The sequence below is a fragment of the Mercenaria mercenaria genome, chromosome 1 (genome assembly GCF_021730395.1).
Source record: "Mercenaria mercenaria strain notata chromosome 1, MADL_Memer_1, whole genome shotgun sequence".
NCBI classification, from domain to species: domain Eukaryota; kingdom Metazoa; phylum Mollusca; class Bivalvia; order Venerida; family Veneridae; genus Mercenaria; species Mercenaria mercenaria.
This window is the reverse complement of record NC_069361.1, coordinates 36,155,878-36,175,652: the sequence shown is the minus strand read 5'-3', so window position 1 is coordinate 36,175,652 and position 19,775 is coordinate 36,155,878. Positions and strand designations below refer to the sequence as shown.

The 19,775-nt window shown below is 36.7% G+C and overlaps 1 protein-coding gene across 8 annotated transcripts in view; it reads right to left on the bottom strand.

Moving 5' to 3' along the window:
- The window catches only part of LOC123523554 (molecular chaperone MKKS-like), a 42,607-nt gene that overhangs the window by 15,020 nt on the left and 7,812 nt on the right, over window positions 1-19,775 (bottom strand). For 4 of the 8 annotated variants that reach the window (XR_008371120.1, XM_053544205.1, XM_053544217.1 and 1 more), the window contains 2 exons: window positions 15,176-15,235; window positions 13,451-13,532 (listed from right to left, as the gene is read on the bottom strand). The gene's annotated coding sequence lies outside the window, so the exon portion shown is untranslated. Of the gene's footprint in view, window positions 1-13,328; window positions 13,533-15,175; window positions 15,236-19,775 lie in introns of all 8 variants that reach the window. The other 4 variants (XM_053544209.1, XM_053544220.1, XM_053544213.1 and 1 more) reach the window with 2 other exon arrangements.

The following is a 19,775-nucleotide window of genomic DNA, read 5'->3' as shown; positions in this document are numbered from 1 at the left end:
CACTGTGTCAATTGCATGTCTAAAGATGTCCTAATTCAATTCAATAGTTTATTTGGCAAAACATATACAATGTTCATTGCCAATACTGTATGGCAGTGTTAAACAATTACAAAGAATATGAGAAAAGAAAAGCGTAAATATACATGTAATAGACATACAGACATACAGGTGATAGGTATAAATTGTAATACAAGTACACAATTGCAATTTAACTTCTTAAAGCAAATGCTTGATAAATATATTCCGCTAACTTATTAACAATACCACTGTGGCAATTACTTAACAGAGTTTTAAACTTATTCAAATTAGCCCAGTGACAATAACAGTTTGGTAGACAGATATTTCGTAAATCTCTATAAAATGGACACACTAACAAAAAGTGATATTCATTCTCAATTGTATACATTTTATTTCGTTTTCGCTATTTTGGCTGTCAGATTGATAACAAGAAATAATAAGGTGGCCATGAAAAAATGCTATTTTGGGTTAGTTATAATTTTAAATCGGATAAAATAAGGGTGGCGCGCGAAAATATTATAGTAATATGAGGGTCAAAGTTTCTATACTTTAAATTTTATGAGTTGTTTATAATAAATATATTTATCATTATTTATTTATTTATTTTGAAAATTGGCAGACAAACTGAGAACTATATATTCTTAAAAATAGCTCAAAAGGATTTAAAAACAAATACTTTCAATTGTATGATTTCACTTTGCCTGTCACTTTAGATTTCCGCGAATATACGAAATCAACGTCTGTATACATTAAGTGAAATAAGTATGTTTACAACATAATTTATGCATGTCTTAACATAGAAATCTATATTTTCACACTGTGAGAGATATAGCTCCACCCCCTCATTACATTGTATATGAATTTTAAATTATTTGCTTAAAACAGGATGAAAATTGTAGTCGCACTTTGTTCCTTATAGTTTATTTCTCGATTCAAATTATTTTACTTAAAGAGAATTTCATAACGTTATGCAGTAAAAAATATAATAAAATGGAACTTTATGCTGTATGCGTCTTTATAACGTCACAGCACGTCTGACGTCATGTCTGTTTACGCGTCTGTTTCCCGCGCTGAGATTAAAAATAGTTGCAAAATGCAAATCTCAACGTAACTGAGTATAAAATAAAAAGAAAATTTGTTTGTTTTCGTGAATATGGAATATATCTCACCTCGAAGTGAGAAAATTTTCACATTTTCACTCGCACTACATGCTTGTGAAAATATTTGAAATTTTCTCACTTCGCAGTTAGAAGATATATTCCATATTCACTCAAAACAAACAAATATCCTCTATGTATCGAAAGGGCGCACGGAGGGATTCAATTCCTCATTAATCTATCGTTGAAATTATCAAATAATATCAATTACGAATTTTCTGGTGATTTAAACCTTTTGTATGTACTGTACACTTTCAGCATTTACCGTGTGTTTACACACTATATAAAACCAAAAACTTTACATGACTGTGTACTGTGATTTAACATCCATTACTTTGGTCCTTCAAGTTTTGACGTTTAGATTGTCCGTCACAAATATAAAACAATATGAATGTTGTATAGCGATTCTCGTATCGGGTGGCCTCGGTAGCTCAATTGGTAGAGCGTTGGAACGGTAAGCCAAAGGTCCGAGGTTCCAGTCCTGGTCGAGGCTGCACATTTTTTCTGCGACTGTTACATTTGGGGGCTCATCCGGGATGCTCACCCTTGGAGCCCATGTGGGCGAAGCAGTTTGGCTGTGGTGTGCATCTGAATTCGGTTAACAGTCTGCGGCAGACATTGGCCAGGAGTGCCAGTATCTCGCAATAAGAGGGAAGGTGTGTAGTGGTTCTCGTATTGGGTGGCCTCGGTAGCTCAATTGGTAGAGCGTTGCCACGGTAAGCCAAAGGCCCGAGGTTCGAGTCCTGGTTGAGGCTGCACATTTTTCTGCGACAGTTACAGTTGAATTCCCTTACAGAAGCAAGCCTCTGTGGCGTACATGCTGCGTATTTGCTGTGTATATGCCGCGAACACAGTAGTACGCCAGAGGAGTACATTTTACATACACCGCATGCCGCGTACATGCCGTGTACTATTTCGACGAGTACACAGCATGTACGCAGGAGGTCACTAGTACACTTCAAGTACGCAGCACAGACTCTGAAAATTTAAGGAGTACACTGCATGTACGCAGGAGGGACTTGTACAAGAAAATAGTACACTGCATGTACACCGCAGATAATTTGAAATTTGTGCAGTACACTTCATATACGCGGGAAAGACTTGTACAATTTCTTTTGGCATTTATACTTAGTTTTTTTTTTATAAGTTAAAGTCTGAAGTAAACTTCATATACAAGGGAGGGACTTCATGCAGGAAGGATTTGTACATTTTTTTTTTTTTGGAAGCAAGAACTTGATTTCCAAGTACCTTTATCTTAATAGCATAGAATAGTTCAGATTACCGGTATTCTGAACAATAAAAATTTGCCAAACTATTTGCAATGTTCATTTGTGAAGCTTACATCTTAGTGTAAAAATATATTCTTTTTCATTTTGAATTAATCCTGGAGCTTTCTAACTTGGATAATTGAAAAGCCTTATTTGAACTTCGATGCATTACATTTTGTAATACATGAAATAATTACCAAGATAATGCCTCAACAGCGCCCGAATGAGAAGAATTAATAGCTCTCACTGTTATTTGAATACTCTTAAGCAAAACACCACTCTATCATGTTTTATAAAGGCTTTAATGCTCATTATGTTAACTCATTAAGGCCTCACCAAATTAAAAAGTTGTTTATCGGATATGCCGCTCGTATATTTTCAGAACGTTTTTGGCTAATTGCGCTTGCCCCATTGGAAAAAAATCAATCCAAAATTTTTTGGTGCGCTACTTTTTACGGACGTAAAAGTGTATAAACGCTTATATAATTCCAGTCCTAGATTGTTCTCAGATGGATTTTAATCAAAATAAATACATACTACGCACACATCGTCTATAATAAATCATAACACTTATATTTAGTTGCATTAAAGTTGTTTCCCCTTGATGCAGTTACGCCATTTTCTTCAAATGTTTACCAAATTACATGCTACAAAAATTGATTTATTTCATTGAAAAGTGGATGGAGAAAAGCATACTAATTTATTTGATAACATCAATCTACATTATTTTGGTAAGGTAAATACTTATTGATGCATGTCACTTATCTTTTTTCTGTTTTTTTCTGTCCAAATGATCAGCATTTGCATACGAAAGTTGGTGGGGTAAGGAATTTACATTATCACAGCAGTTTCGCCACAAGAGTACACAGCATGTATGCAGCAGGAGTACACAGCATGTACGCCGCAGGACTCGGGCCAGGAGTACACAGCATGTACGCCGCAGGAGTACACAGCATGTACGCCGCAGGAGTACACAGCATGTACGCCGCAGGGGTAGTACACCGCAGGCTCATTTGCATGTGAAAAGTGTATGTGCCGCGTACATGCTGCGTACTATTTCTCGCATACTAAATTCCTCCAGCGTACATCCTGTGTACTATGTAGTCCACAGCATGTACGCAGCAAGTAGTACGCGGCAGAGCTCATTTGCATGTCAAAAGTGTACTACAAACGTACTATCGGTGTATGTGCGGTGTATATCCTGTGTACTATTGATTTCAGTACACATCATGTACGCATCATATACGCTGTATGTACACAGCAAGAGTACGCAGCAGGCCTTTTTCTTCTGTAAGGGTTAATTTTAATAATCCTAGTCTATCCTCAAAGGGTTGTCTAGGAATACGGTCAGAACTTCCATAATCCTAGAATGAGAGGCTAGGATTACGGTAACGTAATCTTAGCCACTGCCTTCAGATTTTACCAATTTACTCATTCACAAAAAATATGATGAATGGGCTATTCCAGAAAATATCCACCCCCTCCCTGTGGAAGCAGTTTTTTTGGTACCGGGGGGGGGGGGGGGGGGGGGGGGGGGGGGTAATTTACAGATAAGAGGGAACAGGGGGGTTCCTTGAGGGAAGACGGGGGGGGTGGGGTATTTATTAAGTCCTTGTGTTGTTGATTTGCGTGTAAAGGGTGGGGGGTGGGGGTATTTTAAGCTAAGCAGGAAGGGGAGGGGGTATTTTGAGGTAGCCAGGGTGTGGAAGGGGGAGCGGGGGGGTAAAATGTCTCCAGGAGTGTGTGGGGGGGATATTTTCTGAAATAGCCCAATGGAGAGGGGGGGGGTATTTGAATGCCAGGAGGGTATACTATTGCAGGAAAAGGAGGGGGGTATTTTGAGGTAACCGGGGTGTGGAAGGGGGACTTGGGGGTAAAATGTCTCCAGGAGGGAGGGGGGGTATTTTGAGGGACCAGGTGGTAGTGGGGGGTCAATTTTTAAGAAACGGAGCTGTGTATGTGTTGGTGGGGGGGGGGGGGGAATATTTAGTTAACCAGTAATCACAGTGTGGCATGAGGCCTTTTAATGGAATATGGTGTAGACAGGGTGTGGAAGGGGAGGGGCCCGCCTGTATGAAATTTTACAGCTGTAAAATGCCTGTATTTCAGTTCTTAAATTACAGCTTTTTTTTTTTTAATCTACAGTCGTGGAAATGATAATAATTAAATTTGATTTTACAGCTGTAAAATGCCTTTTACTGTAAAAATGACTGTAAAACAGGTCGAAATATGCAAATTAGCTACAGCTGTAAAAATGGAAAAATTACAGGTGTAAAAAGTTACAGGTGTAAAAAATGTTACAGGTGTAAAAAGTTACAGGTGTAAAAAAATACAGTTGTAAGCAAGTTACAGGTGTAAAAAAGGTTACAGCTGTACAAAGAAATACAGTTGTAAAAAAAGTTACTGCTGTAAAAAATATATATATGCAAGAAAAGTGTTATGATCCAGATTATGTAACAATTATCTGCAAATGATATTGAAATCATTTATACTAAAATACTTGATCCAGGTATTTTCTGCATCATTTTTTGGGATTCTCAATGTAAAATATAAAATAAAACAGAAACGAAGGAGTAACATTAATCACATTTTAATATTAGCATTAATTTCACAAGAAGCATGTAAGCAAAACTAGGTTTATAAAGGATTAACACTATTTGCAATCAATCAGAAAATAGGATTATTTGCCAAAGAACATAATGTGATGTATTTATATTAGGAATACATTTTTTTAACATTAGTTGTCTTATAAACACAATATAATTTAGTTATGCACATACTGTCATCTAATGTTTCTTTATCACTGGTCTTGAAAAATACCCTTCAATGAATTACTAATTATTCCTGAATCCATTAATTTGTCTTATATCATTAGTTCTGTTTTTTTTTTAATCTTCGAACACAGTAAAGTATGTACACAAGAGGGTCATTGACCCTAAAGCGCTCACCTGTGTACAAGGCTTCAAGTGTGCTTGTATAAGTAGTGTTAGGTTTCTTCTATTATATCCTATATTACATACATGTTGCACACACTTCTGAATCTGGGGCAATAATTTGAAAAACTAGAAGATGCTTTTATAAAAAAAAGTCTCCCCCAATGCAAAGTCGTATAGGCAAGAAGTCAATAGGGGTCAGGAGCAAAAGTCAAAGAGACACTGATGGTTGGCTGCAATAGGGATCGTCTACTTGGCATGTCCAGTCATCCTGCTATTTTCAAGTCACTGTTCAGGCTCCTGTGACCTTGACCTTTAATCAAGTGACCCCAAAATCAATAGGGTCATCTACACTGAATGTCAAATCATCCTATTAAGTTTCAACATTCTAGGTCAAGTGGTTCTCAAGTTCTTTTCCGGAAATGATTTTACATGACCAGGCCCCTATGACCTTGACCTTTAACGGACTGATCCAAAAATCAATAGGGGTCATCTACTCTTCATGTTTAATCATCCTATGAAGTTTCAAATTCTGGATCTAGTGGTTCTCAAGTTATTGATCAGAAATTGTTTTCCATGTTCAGGCTCCTGTGACCTTTACCTTTAACAGAGTGACCCCAAAATTGACAGGGGTCATCTACTCTGCATGTTCAATCATCCTATGAAGTTTCAACATTCTGGATCAAGAGGTTCTCAAGTTATTGATCGGAAATGGTTATCAATGTTCAGGCCCCTGTGACCTTGACCTTTAACAGAGTGACCCCAAAAACAGCAGGGGTTATTTACTCTGCATGACCAATCATCCTATGAAGTTTTAACATTCTGGGTCGAGTGGTTCTCAAGTTATTGATTGGAAATGGTTTTCAATGTTCAGGCCCCTGTGACCTTGACCTTTAACGGAGTGACCACAAAAACAATAGGAGTCATTTACTCTATATGACCAATCATCCTATACAGTTTCAACATTCTGGGTCAAGTGGTTCTCTAGTTATTGATCGGAAATGGTTTTCAATGTTCGGGGCCCTGTGTCCTTGACCTTTGATGGAGTGACCCCAAAAACAATTGGGGGCATCTACTCCAACAGCCCTACAACCCTATGAAGTTTGAAGGTTCTAGATCAAATGGTTCTCCAGTTATTAATCGGAAATGAAGTGTGACGTACGTACAGACGGACGGACAGGGCAAAAACAATATGTCTCCCCAGAGGTGGGGGGGGAGACATATAACTAAGGTAGACATTACAAATCTGATATCACACACCAAATATCAATTAGAGCGTGGACAATTACTCGGTTAATCGGATCCGATTCGATTACTAGGTGAAAATGGTTTCAATTTTGCAAAACCGCTAATCGCTCTCAAATAATCACGAATCGTACTTTATCTTTATACATTTTTTTTTGGCTAGTACACAAGACCCCCAGTAAATTTCCGCTACAACACATTTAACAAAGTCAATGGTCAATAATTTGCCTGTCGTGATCGGTTTAAAATAAGATACACCAAAATATATTGGCATCAATAATGAATTACTCATTTGAAATAATTTTATAACAAAAGATGGCTCAATATTTTATTCTTGAAATCAAGGAACTTCAATCATGGCATGTGCCACAAACAAACACCTCTGATCCATGTATATTCATTAATCAGTACCAATTTAGCTAAACAAACTGTGAGAGATGCTTTTAATTACCCCAAGGGCACAGGTTTATTGTCACTTGATGGTGTTAATGGACCATGGACTGTGCCTCTTGTTTATTGCATGTTTTGTCACAGTCTGTCTTGGCACTCTTTGGACCAAAATAACATTATATAAAAATTGACTGGTTTTTTAGAGTTTGAGCCATTTCTGAATTTTCTTGAGCCAAAATTAGCATTTTAAGCATTTTGCTCAAAATGCCCATTCCAGCGCTAGCCCTGTCATATCACACTGTTTAAAGTCTATAAGTTCCTAATGTAATCAGCTGCTGGGAGTACCTAGAGTCGTCAGGAAAGAAAACAGCATTTTCAATATGGCTGGCGATTAATTGGTTAGGTTCTATTTCATACAAATGATTAACTGGTTTCAAAATTTTGAGATCGTCCCAGCCCTAAATAGTAATATCAATGCTCTAGCTCTTATCGATTCAGAGAAGAAGATTTTCTGAGTTTCTATAAAAACCTACAGTAAGTACATGTCAGACACAGATGACCATCTTTTGACCTTAGGGCAATAATTTGGACAAAATATGGTACATAAAGGAAAACATGACCCCCCTGGCAGCCATGTTTTTGACAAATCAGAATAATTTGAATAACCTTAGTAAAGGGTCACACAAGAAGCATTTGTGTTAAATTATTTTAAAATCGGGCAAGCAGTTTCCAAGGATGAAAGTATGGAATATTGAAAATCCTGAAAAATTTGCTGGGGGCTTGGGGGCCGCTAGGGCCCCCGGTGGGTCCAGGGCAAAGCCCTGGTAGGGGGGCCAGGGGGGCAAAGCCCCCGGAAGCTTATGAGAATTTGTGATTTTGAACGCTTAGAACAGCCCTATTCTACCCTTATATGTGTGCCAAAAATTTACTTATTATATTGCACAAAATGCATGATTTTCAGTTAACAGTAACTTTTCTAAGTCAAGGATTTTTTTCAACAATATACCCTCAACATATTTTTGTAAGATTCAGACTGAAACTACCTGAAAATTCTAGCAACATTTTTGTTTTTTCATGACACCATATTTTAATGTTCTGGCACAACATTCACAAATGCAGATCCTGTAATATCCGGTTTTCGTAGCCAAAGACCCCATCGATCACCATCAGTGTCACATTCAGATAGCCAAGCCCATCTCCATTTGTTACCATGTTTGCTTTCTAAGTCCTAAGTATTGTACGCTGGCGGTAAAAAACATTATTTTTCAGGCACTATCCCGTGCAGCCCTAATTACGGCTGTGTTAATCCCGAAAGAAATCTTGATCTTTCTCCTGTTCCTCGTGGAAAGATTGATACTTTGGAGATAAAAAGCGTGCAAACCGTAGAAATCAAGACATGCGTGTGCAAGTCCGTGCAAACTTTGACGCGGCAACTTTTAGGCGCACGTGAAAGTCATGAAAAACGTGAGCGAATAGTTATATAAACGGTCGTCTAAAATGATGTTTTAAAACAAACAGTTGAAGTAAATTTCGGTACGTAACGGGATCGAGTAATCATCACTGCAATATTTTTTTATTAAAGTGACTTTTCCGTGGTTGACGCTTGTTTTATAATTGGAACTCTTTACAAGGTGTGTATAATAAAATCCAGACATCACGGAAGTTGCCAAAAATGGCCGGACATTCGGTCCTGCACTGCCGGGACGAACATTATAAATAAAACAAACAGGAATCTTGCTTCCTTTTATCAGTAAGCAGCTGTTAATTATTTTTCTTGTATCCTATCTGATCTAGATTGCTTTGGATTCGAAAATCCCGAAAAATAATTATCATCAACCCACCCCTGTTCAAAGCGGAAAAAAAAAACATTAACAATTATCGGTAAATATTCTGTTGTAATAAAATAAGTACTGGTCCTGTTTTCGTCATCAGTTAAAATCCACTTAAAGAACTAAAAGAAGTGTGTCGGTATCATGGCATCTGAAGTGGAGATCAAAGTTGCCCGAGATTGTCATGGCATTACGTCATGTTTTCGCGCCATGTGACACATCAATGTCTGATCGTACCGCCTCGGTTCTTTAAAACAGTAAAAAAAGTATCTTCTTTAAATTCTTTTAAAAGCGAATGTGCAATATCCCGTATAAACTGACAGGTAAATGTGTCAAACGATAAGTGACCTATTTGCCCTAAATTTTTTACATTATTGTTTGAGAAGAATATCTCACATAGTGTCCTGTCAAAAATACATCTACAAATATTCATTTACTTATCAAACTTACTTAAAACCACAGCGACATCATACTGCTTTATTTTAAAACCATATTTCTATTTACGTTCACGAAGTCACGTAACCTTTTCTGCCGCATTACACAGAAATCTGTTTGCCAAAAATTGTTTTACTCCTGTATTGAAATAGCTGCCGCTTTTTTATTATTTAAGATTTTTTAATTCTGTTTTTGTACTTTCTTGTCAAAAGTCTGAATTTTATGACCATAGAATGTAGTATTTATTTTCTTTTAGAAATAAATAAATATTTAAGATCGCGCTGTTTGAAATTTTACAAATAAATGTATGAAAATTCGATCGTTTTTATAGACTTTTGCCTATATTTCTGTCAATATCTTATTAAAATCGTTATGGAATTCAAACTGTATTACTTCTCAAGCGGTGTTGAAAATTTGAAGCGATTATATTAAAAAATGAATGCACTACGCGCGTTTTTTGTGTACGTGTCGATAAACAAAAGTAACGGCGATCAAGCCTAAATTAGATATTATTATTACGATAGGTCGCACGTGTTCGTGGAATGGAAAATTACTGGTATGACGTTTTGATTCTTTACGATTCGCGGGTAAATTCCAGTCAATCCAGGTTAGTTTTAGGGATGTAATTTCTGCATTTGGTAAAGTTACGAGGTAAAATCCACACGTCCGATCGGATGAGCATACAGAGAGGTCCACTCGTCCCTATCCAGACTTTAACCCACCAATACTCGTATAAGACATAACTCGCAATATACGAGGCGGCTACATGTCGTGGTGTTTGAAGATAAATTGCATGCAAGAAATCGAGAATACATGCTGCAGACAAAAGTCCGTGCAAATTCTGACGCGCGGGAACTTTTCGGCGCATGTAAAATTTATGAAAAACGTAACAGTTGTTTTCATTGAAGTACAGCGCCTATACGGGCCAATCAAAATTGTCGTTACATATTGACAATATGCGAGATGCGCTGCAAACGGCAAATGTGATAAACAGAGTCGATTGTGTTTGTCGCCGATCGACTGATTTTTCAAGCTTTGTTGATTGATGACACAATACCAACACCCCCTTCCCCCCCCCCCCCCCCCCCCCCCCCCCCCCCCCCCCCCCCCCGAATTTCGACCCGGATTTAGACGATTTGGAAAAACGATCCCGGCCGAGATGGATAATCCGGAACTTCCGGAGTATTCCGGAAAACTTTCACCCATGAGTTTCAAACAAGAAGATTTTTTAAGTTTCCACTATATACATTTAGGGAAAAGTGACCACACCCTCCGGCAGCCATGTTTTTGACAAATCAAAATAATTTGAACAATTATGGTAAAGGGTCACACAAGGACCATTTGTATAAAATTATTCATGAAGATAGTGTCACAAATGTGTCCTCCAGAGTGTCAACAAGCTTTTCCTTTGATTAGAGCGGGTGACCTAGTTTTTGACTCCCCATGACCCAGTTTCGAACTTGACCTAAAAATCATCAATATAATCATTCTGGTAAAGTCTCATGAAGTTAGGGTCATAAATGTAACCTCATTATTGTTAAAAAGCTTTTCCTTTCAATGACCAAATGATTCCGTTTTTGACCCCATATAACCCAGCTTCGATCTTGGCCCAGAGATCGTCAAGATAAACATTCTGTGCAAGTTTGTATCAAATCAAAGCATAAATAAAACCTCTATATGGCTGAGTGAGCCAAAATAGAGAATTTCAGGGGCAGTAACTCTAAAACTCATGATGGAATCAAGCCAGTTTTCGAGAAGAACTAAGAGCTTATTGTGATTTAAGTGTGGTTGAAATTGAATGTAAAATGTCACTTCTATCATATTCACAAGGTAAAAATTAACCAATTTTGGCTCCATCATGAGTTTTTGAAAGAACTCAATATATTATGCCAATACAACTTGCGTTCAAGTTTAGTTCATAAGCAAAAACAAAAGCAAATTTTGACCCTTTAAGGGGTCATAACTCTGTTACCCATGAGGGTATCTGTTCAATTTATGACAGGAACCGAGATATTATCCCAATACAAATTGGTTGCAAGTTTGATTAAAATTGATTGCACGTTGTGGTCTCTATCGTGTTCACAAACAAGAGGACCATGATGGTCCTGAATCGCTCACCTATCCCCACATGACCAAGTGTTGAACTGAGTATGACATCGTTATTTCTATTATTTGACATAGTGACCTAGTTTTTGAGCATATGTGACCTAGATATCATCAAGATAAAAAATTCTGACCAATTTTTATGAAGATCCATTGAAAAATATGACCTCTAGAGAGGTTACAAGGTTTTTGTATTATTTGACCTAATGACCTAGTTTTTGAAGGCACGTGACCCACTTTTAAACTTGACCTAGATATCATCAAGGTGAACATTCTCACCAATTTTCATGAAGATCTCGTGAAAAATATGGCCTCTAGAGAGGTCACAAGGTTTTTCTATTTTTCGACCTACTGACCTAGTTTTTGACCGCACATGACCCAGTTACGAACTTGACCTAGATATCATCAAGCTGAACATTCTCATTAAATTTTATGAAGATCCATTGAGAAAGATGGCCTCTAGAGACATCAAAAGTTTTTCTATTTTTAGATCTACTGACCTAGTTTTTGACTGCACGTGACCCAGTTTTGAACCTGACCTAGATATCATCAAGGTGAACATTCTGACCAATTATCATGAAGATCTCTTGAAAAATATGGCCTCTAAAGAGGTCACAAGGTTTTTCTATTTTTAGACCTACTGACCTAGTTATTGACCGCACGTGACCCAGTTTCGAACATGACCTAGATATCATCAAGGTGAACATTCTCAATAATTTTTAAGATGATCCCATGAAAAATATGGCCTCTAGAGAGGTCACAAATTTTTTTCTATTTTCAGACCTACTGACCTAGTTTTTCACTGCACGTGACCCAGTTTCAAACTTGATCTAGATATCATTAAGGTGAACATTCTGACCACTTTTTATGAAGATCCATTGAGAAATATGGCCTCTAGAGAGGTCACAACATTTTTCTATTTTTAGACCTACTGACCTAGTTTTTGACCCCACGTGACCCAGTTTCGAACTTGACCTAGATATCATCAAGGTGAACATTCTTACTAATATATATGAAGATCTCTTGAAAAATATGGCCTCTAGAGAGGTCACAAGGTTTTTCTATTTTTAGACCTACTGACCTAGTTTTTGACCCCACGTGACCCAGTTTCGAACTTGACCTAGATATCATCAAGATGAACATTCTGACCAATTTTCATGAAGATCCATTGAGAAATATGGCCTCTAGAGAGGTCACAAGGTTTTTCTATTTTAAGACCTACTGACCTAGTTTTTGACCCCACGTGACCCAGTTTCGAACTTGACCTAGATATCATCAAGATGAACATTCTGACCAATATTCATGAAGATCTCTTGAAAAATATGGCCTCTAGAGAGGTCACAAAGTTTTTCTATTTTTAGATCTACTGACCTAGTTTTTGACCCCACGTGACCCAGTTTCAAACTTGATCTAGATATCATCAAGATGAACATTCTGACTAATTTTCATGACGATCCATTGAGAAATATGGCCTCTAGAGAGGTCACAAGGTTTTTCTATTTTAAGACCTACTGACCTAGTTTTTGATCCCACGTGACCCAGTTTCGAACTTGACCTAGATATCATCAAGGTGAACATTCTGACCAATATTCATGAAGATCTCTTGAAAAATATGGCCTCTAGAGAGGTCACAAGGTTTTCTATTTTTAGATCTACTGACCTAGTTTTTGACCCCACGTGACCCAGTTTTAAACTTGATCTAGATATCATCAAGATGAACATTCTGACCAATTTTCATGAAGATCCATTGAGAAATATGGCCTCTAGAGAGGTCTCAAGGTTTTTCTATTTTTAGACCTACTGACCTAGTTTTTGACCCCACGTGACCCAGTTTCAAACTTGACCTAGATATCATCAAGGTGAACATTCTTACTAATATATATGAAGATCTCTTGAAAAATATGGCCTCTAGAGAGGTCACAAGGTTTTTCTATTTTTAGATCTACTGACCTAGTTTTTGACCGCACTGACCCAGTTACGAACTTGACCTAGATATCATCAAGATGAACATTCTGACCAATTTTCATAAAGATCCCATGAAAAATGTGACCTCTAGAAATAGCCTTCCCTACCAGGTTTATTCATGGCAGCAGATGCTGCTTTCCGTTTGCTGTTCCTATCAACCATCACATCGCTGTCTTTTACCAGTCTGACCTATCAATTATAGAAAGGTGTTTAAATCACTCTATTAGAAAATGTCTAATTATGCAATGTGATACACTGTCAAATGATCATGAAAGTTTATTTTTCAAAACTTGGAAATAGCTACTAAACCTTCAATTGTATCAGTACATGAATGTTAAAACAAACTTCATGTATGATTTATCTAATCTAACAAGAGTGCCAGAAGGTCACAATATATGCCTGTCACAGCAAATTAGCAAATAGCACCTGTATTTGCAAACAGAATTTTGTGGTTGTATAGTAATTATTGTAATTCTTTTGTTTTTCTAAATCCACAAAAAACTCCTTACCAGGCAGAGATACCTTAAAATACACCTAAAATTTGAAAGTAAAATCTACGTTGTACCACAGAAAAATGGTCTTGATTTTTCCCTATGGTCACTATAAAAAAGTTACAATATAAGTTATTTATAGTAACAATTAAGGGAAGTTAATCTTAAAAAAAAAAAAAAAAAAAAAAATTGCAAGTCCACAAAAAAATCCTAACCAGGCAGAGATAGGTCAAAATACACCTTAAAATTAGATGCAACATGCATGTTGTACTACAGGAAAGTGGTCTAGTTTTTTTCCCTAGAACTAGTAATGAAAAAGTTACAATATAAGCTATATATAGTAACAACAAAGGGAAATAATTCTAAAGAAGGGACATGCGCATGACACCTTGTCTCATGATTGGTGTTCAATTTGCCAAGTTACATCAAAATTCCTCCATGCATGGAGAAGAAATACTCCGGACAATTTTGTTTTGTTTGTTTTGGGTTTAATGCCGTTTTTCAACAGTATTTCAGTTATGTACGGTGGGCAGTTAACCTAACCAGTGTTCCTGGATTCTGTACCAGTACAAACCTGTTCTCCGCAAGTAACTGCCAACTTCCCCACATGAATTATCAGTGGTGGAGGACGAATGATTTCAGACACAATGTCTTTTATCAAATTGTCACGGAAAACATCCGCCCCGCCCGAGGATCGAACTCGCGACCCCGCGATCCGTAGACCAGCACTCTCCCTACTGAGCTAAGCAGGCGGGTACTTCTCCAGACAAAGTCATTCTTGTAACTGAACTTTGGCCTCTAAGTGTGACCTTGACCTTAGACCTAGGGATCTGGTTCTTGCGCAGGACACTCCGTCTTGCGGTAGTGAACATTTGTGCCAAGTTATATCAAAATCCCTCCATGCATGAAGAAGAAATGCTCTGGACAAAGTTTCCATTCTTGTAGCCTTTGACCTCTAAGAGTGACCTTGACCTTAGACCTAGGGACCTAATTCTTGCACATGACACTCCGTCTCATGATGGTGAACAATTGTGCAAAGTAACATGAAAATCCCTCCATGCATAAAGAAGAGATGCTCCGGTCAGTCTTTCTTGAATTTGACCTTTGTCCTTTAAGTGTGACCTTGAACTTAGACCTAGAGACCTGGTTTTTGCGCATGACACTCCGTCTCATGATGGTGAACAATTGTGCCAAGTTTCATAACATCCCTACATGCAAATCCCTACATGCTCCGGACAAATTCTGTGGACCCCCCCCCCCCCCCCCCCCCACCCCAAACTGCCTGCCAAGGACGTTCCCATAAAACGTCCCGTTTTCAAACGGGCGTAAAAAAGTGCTTACCATATCAACCTCCTTGTTTCTTTTGTGTTTTCTTGGTGACCTTCGCAGCGGCTGATCAAGCTTAAATGATAAAAAAAAATATTTTTTTTAATACCATTTTTAAGCTTTGGAGTATTTGACATATTTAATTCCACAAATAATGACATAATCAATGAAAGATCAATTTAAGTATGAAATTATGAATGTAATTAATCTGAATAAAAAAGACATGGTTAAACATTGTAAACAAGAGCTCCGCCAAGCTGAGCAATATACGCCCAACAGGTTATATCAGAGGATTGGAGGGGGCAAAATTTAAAGAACTTGACAGTTGAAGCCCAAAGGTTAGGAACAATAAAGGGAAGAAATTTAAAAAGAAAATATTCGAAGTCAATGTAAAATCCTTATCTGGTACAGATATGTCAAAATACACCTACAATTTGGTGGTACCATCCATGTTGTACCACAGGAAAGTGGTTAAGGCAAATAATAAACAAGAGGGCCATGATGGCCCTATATCGCTCACCTGAGTACCATTGCTTTAACCAAAAACAAAAAGAAAAAATTCTTACAAAGTACAGATATGTCAAAATACACCTAAAAACTGGAGGTACCATCCATGTTATACCACAGAAAAGTGGTCTCAGTTTTTCTCTACGGCCAATAATAAAAAAGTTACTAAATAAGCTATTTATAGTAACATAAAAGGAAAGTAATAACAAGATTGAACAAATTTTGTAGAGGTCCACTAGGCAATGCTACATGTCAAATATCTAAGCTCTAGGCCTTCTGGTTTATTTTAAAAAAAAATTGAAGATTTTTCTTGACCCAAAGTGTGAACTTGACCTTGAAGTGAGCCATCCAAAACATGAGCACCACTGCATGTCGCTTCGGTCAGGTGAGCATTTGTGTCAGGTTTCTTTGAAATCCTTCGAGGGGTTCAAGAGTTACAGAGCAGAAGGGAAATTGATAACCAACAGACAGACAGATAGACGGACACCAAGGTGTCGGGCGTATAACAAGAGCTGTCCGTAAGACAGCGCGCTCGACTTTTCTCAGTGCTTGACTCTGAATTAGAGCCTTGCCAAAAAGATAATTCCAAGTTAAAAAGGGACATAGCTCGGTCAGAATTCAAATCAGTTATGGAAATTGTGTCTCAAGGTATAAACTTTGATAGTAAATAACTATTTTGAGTTTCAAGTCAAAAGCTTTAATAGTAACAGAGATATTTGACTTTATCAAAAAATTTAACAAAAAATTCTAAGTTAAAAAGGGCCATAATTCTGTCAAAATTCAAACCAGAGTTATGAGGATTGTTTCTCCTGGTGTAGACTTTGATGGTTAACAAATATTTTAAGTTTCAAGTCAAAAGCTTTGATAGTAACAGAGATATTTGACTTTATCAAAAACTTTAACCAAAAATACTAAGTTAAAAAGGGGCATAACTCTATCAAAATTTAAATCAGAGTTATGGGAATTATGTCTCATGGTGTAGATATTGATAGTAAATAACTATTTTGAGTTTCAAGCATAAAGCTTTAAAAGTAACAGAGATATTTGACTTTATCAAAAATTTTAACAAAAAATTCTAAGTTAAAAAGGGACATAATTCTGTCAAAATTCAATCAGAGTTACGGGGATTGTTTCTCCTGGTGTAAACTTTGATGGTAAATAATTATTTTAAGTTTCAAGTCATTAGCTTTGATAGTAACAGAGATATTTGACTTTATCAAAAACTTTAACCAAAAATTCTAAGTTAAAAAGGGGCATAACTCTGTCAAAATTCAATCAGAGTTATGGGGATAGTTTCTCCTATTGTAGACTTTGATAGTAAATAGCTATTTTAAGTTTCAAGTCGATAGCTTTGATAGTAACAGAGATATTTAACCATATCAAAAACTTTAACCAATGGCAATGCCGACGCCGGGGCGAGTACAATAACTCTACTTTTTCTTCGAAAAGTCGAGCTAAAAAGAAATCGAGATCTTATGGTGATACAAGTTGTGTGCAAGTTTGGTTAAAATCAAATCATAAATGAAGCTGCTATTGTGCAGACAAGGTAAAAATAGCTAACTTTGGCCCTTTCAGTGGTCATAACTCTGGAACCCATTATGGGATCTGGCCGGTTCAAGAAAGGAACCGAGATCTTAATATGTGACACAAGACAAGTTTTGTGCAAGAAATCATAAATGAAGCTGCTATTGTGCAGACAAGGTCAAAAAGCAAATTCTGGCCCTTTCAGGGGCCATAACTCTGGAACCAATAACAGAATCTGACCAGTTCAAGAAAGGAATCAAGATATTATGGTGATACAAGTTGTGTGCAAGTTTGGTAAAACTCAAATCATAAATGAAGCTGCTATTGTGCAGACAAGGTAAAAATAGCTAATTTTGGCCCTTTCAGAAGCCATAACTCTGGAACTCATTATGGGATCTGGCGGGTTCAAGAAAGGAACCGAGATTTTATGATGACACAAGTTTTGTGCAAGAAATCATAAATGAAGCTGCTATTGTCCAGACAAGGTCAAAAAAGCTAATTCTGGCCCTTTCAGGGACCATAACTCTGGAACCTATAACAGAATCTGGCCAGTTCAAGAAAGGAACCAAGATATTATGGTGATACAAGTGTGCAAGTTTAGTAAAAATCAAATCATAAAAAAAGCTGCTTTTGTGCAGACAAGGCCAAAATAGCTCATTTTGGCCCTTTCAGGGGCCATAACTCTGGAACCCATAATGGGATCTGGCCAGTTCAAGTATGGAACAAAGATCTTATGGTGATACAAGTTGCATGCAAGTTTGGTTAAAATAAAATCATAAATGAAACCACTATCGTGCAGACAAGAAATTGTTGACGCAATGACGGACGGATGGACGACGGGTGATCGCAAAAGCATACTTTGTCATTATGTGACAGGTGAGCTCAAAAAGGCAATAATTCATGAAATATTGGTATGAGAGTTATGACCCTTGTGCTGTATGATGTGGGTGATGATGAGGAATAAGTATTTTAAGTTTAAAACAAATCCATCAAGTAATTACAGAGACCAAAGTGCGTATGTGGAAGGATGTCTATGCCAACACCGGGTCAAGTAGGACAACTCTCTATACTTTGTATAGTTGAGCTGAAAATAGACATTTATTGTCAAAATCAAAACTGACAAGCTTTAGCAATCATTTTTGAAAATCAGTAGAAATGCAGAATTTAAGACATCATTCAAGCAAACTACACTTAAATAAGAATAAGTTTTCCTTCCAGTTATATGAGTAATTAATGGTCTGAAACTGAATGGTTTCCATTTATTTTTATCACTAGCTCAAATAACATTTCATAACTAACTGAGTGGTCAGCCTCCCTGCAAGTTTTCTCTAAAGAGGGAGCAATAAATCACATAATGATCTGGAGACTGCTGTTGTGCCTGAGAAACAACTGTTAGAGCCAGCTGGCTAGAAGAATCAGAGTTTAGTGCTATGTTGTTTTTGCTGAAGATTTACTTTTTGCTTTTTGCTTTTTTCATTGGATTTAATACTAAATGAAGAGTTTGCAAGACAATGTTTTATGTCAGAATTGTAATTCAAGCAGAATGTACTATGACAGTGTTAAACTATACAACTGCTGCAAAATATATATTTCATCACAAAGTCGTATATCTTATTTCAAAAGGATGTGTGATCACATTTTTTTCAATAGTAAAGAATATTTTCATATTTGTGAGCAGAAAAAGCAGAAGGAGAGGCAGCCATTTTTATTCTATAGGGCATTAATCATTCACCTACTGTTTAAGCATTTCTGAAATAAAGAATTGAAGAAATGGTGGTTCTTTATAAAATATATATTATCTCATTTAATGTTTTTGAGATTACAGGTCTTACAGATCACTATGAATGCAAAAATGTCACTAACAAATTTCATTTTACATGTTGACAAAATTTCCCCACCAACTTTTTAATAATAATAATAAAAAAAAAACATTTAAATCTACAAAAAAAAATCTGTTAAGATTTTAAAGCAAGAGGGCCATGATGGCCCTATATCGCTCACCTGAGTACCATTGCTCAAAATGATATGATCGTTTCAAACCAATCTCATTAGAAGCTGCTAAGGTGTATTCATTTAGATTAAAAATAAAGGGAGGTAATTTGACAATATGTATATTCACTGATTCTCAAAGTCCATCTGTTGAAATTTCAGATCAGTATCTTCATTAGTTACGGAGAAATGCCCATTTTAATTTGAAATAAAGGGAGGTAATTTGACATAAAATCAGTCCATAGTTATCTACCCTGATTGTCTCAGTCCAACTTATGACAATAATGAAATTTCAAATAAGTCCTATAAGGTAATTTGTCAATATGTATCTACACTGATTCTCCAAGTCCATCTGTTGAAATTTCAGATCAGTATCTTCATTAGTTACGGAGAAATACCCATTTTAATTTGAAATAAAGGGAGGTAATTTGACATAAAATCAGTCCATAGTTATCTACCCAGATTGTCTCAGTCTAACTAATGACAATAATGAAATTTCAAAAAGTCATATAAGGACTTACGGATATAATCCATTTTGATTACAATCAGGGGAGGTAATCAGATATAAAATAATTTTTGGATCTGACAGATTTAT